Source organism: Schistocerca piceifrons, chromosome X (assembly GCF_021461385.2).
Source record: "Schistocerca piceifrons isolate TAMUIC-IGC-003096 chromosome X, iqSchPice1.1, whole genome shotgun sequence".
In the NCBI taxonomy this organism is placed as follows: domain Eukaryota; kingdom Metazoa; phylum Arthropoda; class Insecta; order Orthoptera; family Acrididae; genus Schistocerca; species Schistocerca piceifrons.
The window spans coordinates 209,794,130-209,802,407 of record NC_060149.1 but is presented as its reverse complement, the minus strand read 5'-3'; the positions used below and the strand labels follow the sequence as shown (position 1 = coordinate 209,802,407).

The 8,278-nt window shown below is 40.9% G+C and overlaps 1 pseudogene; it reads right to left on the bottom strand.

The window, feature by feature from the left end:
* Positions 1 to 4,089: 4,089 nt before the first annotated feature.
* LOC124723536 lies at positions 4,090 to 4,207 on the bottom strand (annotated as a pseudogene).
* Positions 4,208 to 8,278: the final 4,071 nt, after the last annotated feature.

Genomic DNA, 8,278 nt, shown 5'->3' with positions numbered 1-8,278 from the left:
CTACGACCGCAGGTTCGAATCCTACCTCGGGCATGGATGTGTGTGATGTCCTTAGGTTAGTTAGGTTTATGTAGTTCTAAGTCTAGGGGACTGATGACCTCAGATGTTAAGTCCCATAGTGCTTAGAGCCATTTGAACCATTTCTGTAAATTCCTTAGGCAAGGACAACAGGTACAAAACCTACAACGCTTCGGACAGTCTCTACTGTCCTCGAACTGTTACTCCAGTCTACAGTTAAAACAAAACTTACTAAACACCAATTGGGTAAACACCCTTTTAGAAAAATTTAAAATCGGTTGGGTCACTGTCCAATCTAACATTGTATGGTAAGATGACTTATGAACCTCAATATCAATATACACAATACAGCGAGTATATATGAAGCACCGCTCCTTTGACAGGGAGTCCACTAACAAAATACTTCCTTCCTACTGTACCACAGTCGCAGAAACTTTAGACTATACCTCCAGCATGTCTTTGTACCTTGGTACAGAATCATATTTAAATAATTATAATCTTTTCATTAGACAAACTGTAGTCCTTTCTACAAAAAGCCAATAAGTTGTCAGAAGTTTTGTAAATATACTATTAGATTCCAAGTTTTGAAGAATGGAATTCCTATTAGTTATCATCCCATCATTCAGTTACGAATGGTCTCAGAACTTGAATATTGTACATACCTTTATCTTTCCCCATCCCCGGGTCAGGAAATACACACTAACAAGGGGAGGCCGCCAATTGTGAAATTCAGATTCGATTCATACTGCGCATAATACAAGCTCATGGCCAGAGGTGTAATGTGGCAAAGCACCAAGATGCACTTCTGAGCCGTTGTCGAGAAAATCGACAGTTAAAAGAAACCGTTGCCGTGAAATACTCTCTCCGATTAATAATTTTCTACAGCGTCGTGGCACAGCGGTAAGCGCTCGGGTTCGTAATCCGAAGGTCGCCGGATCTAATCTCGCGCCATGCAACCCTTTTTTTAGTATTTGTTTTTTGTAATTCAAATATATATATAATTCCCGGCAATCAGTTGCAACAATTCTGCATATAATAAGTTGTTGAAAGTCATTTGTCGTGGAAAAACTGGCGACTTCGAACATCATTATGTTTTCCGCAAACAAAGTTGTATTTCACAAATGTTATTAATTGTCTTCATAATGTTAACCACGTATAGTTAACGGAAGACGTAGAAACGGTATTCCGAAACGAATAAGTATAGTGTAAGTCAAGCGTTCGAATTAGAATAGAGACCCCACGAACACAAATTTCCTGCGGCAGGTATGAAATATAAACTCCGTTACGCGCTCGTTACACTTGAAGGACAGATGTTGAATGGGCCGAAATGAGCCGCCGCATAACAGCGGAGTTGCCTGCTAACTTCGAAAGAAGGTAGATGCGGTCCCTAGCGCAGCTTATAACATCGTCGAGAATCAGTGCGGACGGGAGAGCTTTGGTACACCCTGTTAAAAAAACGGAAAAATGGAGGCGGTACAATTGGAGAGCGATCCGCCTTCACCAACATGCATAAGCAATTCATTAATTGTTTATATATATATATATATATATATATTTGAATAAAAGACACAATAAAACAAATAGAATTACTTAAAGAAACTGCTGAAAAAGCAGGCTTGCAAATTTCATTTGAAAAGACAGAAATCATTACAAATATCAAAAATCCACCAAAGAAAATAACTACGAAATACGGGAAAATACAGGTATCTAAACATTTTAAATATCTTGGTGAGCTAATTCAGCCTGTGGCAAAAGGTCATCCAGCCTGCAGGGCTAGAATACAAAAACTAAAAACAGCAACTCACTACTGCAGACAAATGTATTCAAAAAAATGTATATCCAAAAACATTAAACTCAGACACTACCAGACTGTCATTAGACCGCAGATACTATATGCACCAGAAACACTGGCAAATTTTACATACGCAGAACAGATAGAAAATCGTGAAAGAATAATTGTGAGGACAATTCTTGGACACAGGAAAATAACAGATGATCAAGGCAAGCCTGTATACAGATTAAAAAGCAACAAAGAAGTGTATACGAAGTGCAGCAAAATTACAGACGAAATTAGAAAAAGAAGATGCTCCTTTTATGCTCACATCATGAGGATGAACCCGAATAGGCTTACAAAACAAATATTTTCGTACATCGCAAATCTAAAAAATAAAAATTTATGGTTTATCAACACAGAAAGAGATCTAAAAGAAATGGACATAGATCAGGAAACAATATTTAACAGAAACCTTTTTAGAAAAAAACTGAATTCATTCACGGGTTTCGGTGTGAAAATTAAGAAGATTTGTGGAACTAAATGGTCTGAAGAGAGAAAAGCCGGCTTCAGCGCAAGAATGAAAGAAGTGTGGACTGAGAGAAAGAAGACTTCCCAGAAGCGCAAGAAATAACTGTTTTCACAGTCTTTAACGGCCAAATTTGTATAATAATAATAATATATATTTGAATTACAAAAAACTAATAATAAAAAAATTGCATGGCGCGAGATTCGATCCGGCGAACTTCGGATTACGAAACCGAGCGCTTACCGCTGCGCCACGGCGCTGTAGAAAATTATTAATCGTAGGCAGTATTTCGCCGCAACGATTTCTTTTAACTGTCGATTTTCTCGACAACGGCTGAGAAGTGCATCTTGGTGCTTTGCCACATTACACCTCTGGCCATGAGCTTTTATTATGCGCAGTATGAATCGAATCTGAATTTCACAATTGGCGGCCTCCCCTTGTATGACAAAAAAAGAAAGGAACCCGATGCACCATGGAGCAGTTATCCGAATTGGACAGAAATTGGTATATGTACATGTGCAGACAAACAAATGATTGTAATTTCAGAAGAATTGTCAATAACGCATTGGTCTTCCTCAAGCCCTTATGCGAGCAGTTATTCGTCTTGGCGTTGACTGATAGAATTTTTTGGTATCCTCCTGAGGGATATCATACCAAGTTGTGTCCAACTGGCGTGTTAGTTAAATCCCAAGCTGGTTGGTGGGCCCTGCCCATATATTTCCAACGTTCTCAATTAAGAAGAGATCATGTGACCTTGCAGGCCAACGTAGGGTTTGGCAAGCAAACTCTTGCCGTGTGCAGGTTAACATTATCTTGCTGAAATGTAAGCCCCAGTTGACATGTCATGAAGGTCAACAAAACGGAAGTATAATATCGACGACCTGCCGCTGTGCTGTGAGGATGTCGCCGATGACAACCAAACAGATCCTTCTACGAAAGGAATTGGCACCCCAGACTATCACTCCTGGTTGTCGAGCTGTATGGCGGGCGACGGGCAAGCTGGAATCCTACTATTGCCTGGGGAGTCTCCAGACACACCATCGGGGGTCACTTCAAGGTGAGACTCTTCACTGAAGACAATTCTGTCCCAGTCAATGCGATTCCAAGCCGAATACATACCTAGAGACGCCCGGGACAGTGATGAGATACCAAACTGACTGTGACCTGCTGTACAGCCCGACAGCGCCCTTTGGTTTCCATCTACGGCACCCCTATAGCACAGCGATACGTCGACGATATTCTACACTCTGTTTTGTTGCTCTTCATGACAAGCCGTCCTGAGCTCACATTTCAGGAAGATAATGCCCGCCCACACACGCAGCAGAGTTTCTATTGCTTATCTTCGTGCTTGAAAAACCCTACTTTGGCCAGTAAGGTCGACAAAATGTCTCCCCACTTGAGAACATTTTGAGCATTACAAGTAGGGTCCTCCAACCATTTAGGGATTTGACGATCTAACGCTCCAGTTAGATAGAATATGGCAGGAGGACATCCAACACCTCTTTCAGTCAGTACCAAGCCGAATAATTACTTGCATAAGGGCCAGAGGCGGACCGACTAGTTACTAACTTACTCCGTCCGAACAGGCCTTGGAAGACCCAACGGTACCCACCGGTCGCCGTGTCGTCCTCAGACCACAGGCTTCACTGGGTAGGGGCATGTGGTCAGCACCCCGTTCTCCCGGCCGTATGTCAGTTTACGAGACCGAAGCCGCTATTTCTCAACCAAGTAGCTCCTCAGATTGCCTCACAAGGGCTGAGTGCACCCCGCTTCCCAACAGCGCTTGGGAAACCGGATGGTCACCCATCCAAGTGCTAGTCCAGTCCGACAGCGCTTAACTTCGGTGATCTGACGGGAGCCGGTGTTACCACTGCGGCAAGGCCGTTGGTAGTTACTAACTTGCTCAAGTAATAAAAGTTTTCCTCTTGAATAAATCACCTATTTTTTTCTGAAATTGCAATCATTTGTTTGTCTACACATCTACCAATTTCCATCCCATTCGGGTAATTCCTTCGTGGTGCATTTTTTTTTCTTAGAGTGTGCTACTGCTTTTGGTTGTGGCGTTTTAGTTACTAGAAATTGTCTCTATTACAGTGGATAGAAATTACTTATGGCACTATCACTTTTAAACCTTTTATTAAGGTTTTTGACTGAAACCAAGTCTCCTATCTGGTATTGTATTGGGGTACTTTCCTCCCACCTTTTCTTCCTTATCTCTACTTGCCGTGTTAACGATTCATTAATATTATTATATAATACTGGTTGGATATTACCATTCCTTTCTGGCCATTGAACCCACCTCAGAATTAGTTTGCCTTGTACTTGCTCTTCAACTATTTCCACTTTAGAGACTTTTGTGGCAGAGTGTAGCAGCTCGTTCAGTCACGCATGACACTTGCAGTGGGATTGCTTTGAGGATGGTACTTCGAAATTAAAATGTAATTTACGTTTTCCCATGCTAGAAATTCTTTGAACCATTTGTTGGACAATAGGTTCTTAGGTTTACCAACATTTTTAAAGTAATGATCTCCTAACTTAGTTATCACGTTATTGGTCGTTGCTCTTTTAAGTGGATATAGTTAAACCAACTCAGACCAGCATTATAAGACAGCAAAAATGTGTCCCACTATTTATCAGCCTCAAGACAATGGATCATAGATGTCCAATGCCGAAACTCCCTTAGCTTTCTTGGAATAATTGGATACGGAATGCACTTTAACGTTTGGATGAATCTGTCTAGATCTTAATATTTTCCCTGCTTGGTGAGTGATATTTCTGATGTAATAGTACATATTTGTATGCATGATACATTTCTTAGAATCAGCATAGCCTACATGTATATACCAAGCTAGTAATTTTATGGTATCTTCTCGTATGCATAGTAACCACTTTGTGCATTGTTCTTCCTGTGAAATAAGATTCCCTTGTGTAGTTTTCACTGGTCACTGGTATTTGCATTGTTTTGTTGTCAGTTATCAATATGAATTCTCAAATGTGCATCTTACCTTTGCTCTTTTTCTAAATTGCAACAGAAAGTTCTTATGTCTTTTTCATATATATCAACCCTTAAAAATTAATTGCAACGTTTCGTCTTTCTTTTACGTCTTGATTTGACTGAAGGCCTACTGGTAGTTTACATAGTGTACCTGATACTATGTTATCTTGTCCCCTTATTTATGTAACAGAAAATCTAAACTCATGTACAAAGAGAGCCCGTCCTGTGAGTCTACTATGTCGTAGTTTTCTTTTCAGTATAAATTTTAATGCACTATGATTAGCGTGCATTATTAAACGCCCATAAAGATTCTTTTCCTGTTAAGGTGTAGTTCCATTCATGCTGTATAAATCAATCTACTATCAAAAGATATTGGTCTGTTTTATATTGTGTTGTGCATATTATATTCCTGAAATATGTGACATCCTAGATCGTAATCTGACAGATCGACTGCTGAATGGAAAGGCAGAGAGAAGTAGTTGTTGCCGAGCGGTTCTAGGCGCTTCAGTCTGGAACCGCGCGACCGCTACGGTCGCAGGTTCGAATCCTGCCTCGGGCATGGATGTGTGGGATGTCCTTAGGTTAGATAGGTTTAAGTACTTCTAAGTTCTAGGGGACTGATGACCTATGATGTTAAGTCCCATAGTCCTCAGAGCCATTTATTATGACTATGTACCTTGCCCCTGCAAACTTTGTTAACGTTTCATTTATTATGAGTGCCCTGTTTCTTCCTGGTTCAGTTATTTTGTTGACAGTGCATGTTCCGAATACCAATCGTACAGTTCTGTCTGGTTTTTTAACGATTACTAAAGGATTATTGCAACAACCACCAGATATTTCAATTATATTCCACTGTAACATTCTACTAATTTCCTTTCATATCAATAGCTTTGTAGATACTAGCATAAAATATGGTCTTATGCAGAATAGACGGTGAGGGTTAATCTTTAAAGTACAAACGAAATCTTTAATAATTCCTCATCTCATTGAGAAGACATTTAATTGTTTGCATAATAAAGTAATTACATCCTCTTTTTAATCTGCGTTAACGTTTTCTGGTTTATTTGTTTTGTTGATTTGTGGTTTTTGTCTGTCTCTAAATCTTAATTGCATTATTGGTGATTGCTATTTCGTCGTAATTCAGCTTCTGTGATAAGATTTAAACTCAATCTGTGAGTAGTTATTTGTTCGAAGTACATCGTAACTATTTCTTCTTGTTGGCTATATGGAAATGTTGCTGCTCCATTATGGAGATTTAATGATACCTGTTCTGAAAGCCAGTCTACGCCTAGAATTACAGGTACATTTAAACATGCAACGATGAACACTGGTTGCTCAGGTGTATAATTATTTAATGTGAATGTAATGAATAACTCATCATGTACTACTGGTTTACCCATTATTTTTGTTATTCCTCTTACCTTTATTCCTGTTACTGCTGAGCGTGGAAGCAATAAGTTATTTCGTTCCAAGAAATAGTGATCAGTCACTGGAACATCGCTACCCAAATCTAAAATTATTCCTACTTGTTCGTTTCCTACTATACCTGTTACATTTGATATTATACAGGGTGACTCACCTAACATTACCGCTGGATATATTTCGTAAACCACATCAAATACTGACGAATCGATTCCACAGACCGAACGTGAGGAGAGGGGCTAGTGTAATTGGTTAATACAAACCATAAAAAAATGCACGGAAGTATGTTTTTCAACACAAACCTACGTTTTTTTAAGTGGAACCCCGTTAGATTTGTTAGCACATCTGAACATATAAACAAATACGTAATCAGTGCCGTTTGTTGCATTGTAAAATGTTAATTACATCCGGAGATATTGTAACCTAAAGTTGACGCTTCAGTACCACTCCTCCGCTGTTCGATCGTATGTATCGGAGAGCACCGAATTACGTAGGGATCCAAAGGGAACGGTGATGGACCTTAGGTACAGAAGAGACTGGAACAGCACATTACGTCCACATGCTAACACCTTTTTATTGGTCTTTTTCACTGACGCACATGTACATTACCATGAGGGGTGAGGTACACGTACACACGTGGTTTCCGTTTTCAATTACGGAGTGGAATAGAGTGTGTCCCGACATGTCAGGCCAATAGATGTTCAATGTGGTGGCCATCATTTGCTGCACACAATTGCAATCTCTGGCGTAATGAATGTCGTACACACGGCAGTACTGATGCAATGTCGCCGCAGGCTGCCACAATACGTTGTTTCATATCCTCTGGGGTTGTAGGCACATCACGGTACACATTCTCCTTTAACGTACCCCACAGAAAGAAGTCCAGAGGTGTAAGATCAGGAGAACGGGCTGGCCAATTTATGAGTCCTCCACGTTCTATGAAACGCCCATCGAACATCCTGTCAAGGGTCAGCCTAGTGTTAATTGCGGAATGTGCAGGTGCACCATCATGCTGATACCACATACGTCGACGCGTTTCCAGTGGGACATTTTCGAGCAACTTTGGCAGATCATTCTGTAGAAACGCGATGTATGTTGCAGCTGCTTGGGCCCCTGCAATGAAGTGAGGACCAATGAGGTGGTCGCCAATGATTCCGCACCATACATTTACAGTCCACGATCACTGTCGCTCTACCTGTCTGAGCCAGCGAGGATTGTCCACGGACCAGTAATGCATGTTCCGTAGATTCACTGCCCCGTGGTTTGTGAAACCCGCTTCATCGGTAAACAGGTAGAACTGCAATGCATTCTCTGTTAATGCCCTGGCCGGCCGAAGTGGCCGTGCGGTTAAAGGCGCTGCAGTCTGGAACCGCAAGACCGCTACGGTCGCAGGTTCGAATCCTGCCTCGGGCATGGATGTTTGTGATGTCCTTAGGTTAGTTTGGTTTAACTAGTTCTAAGTTCTAGGGGACTAATGACCTCAGCAGTTGAGTCCCATAGTGCTCAGAGCCATTTTTGTTAATGCCCTTTGACAGAATTGCAC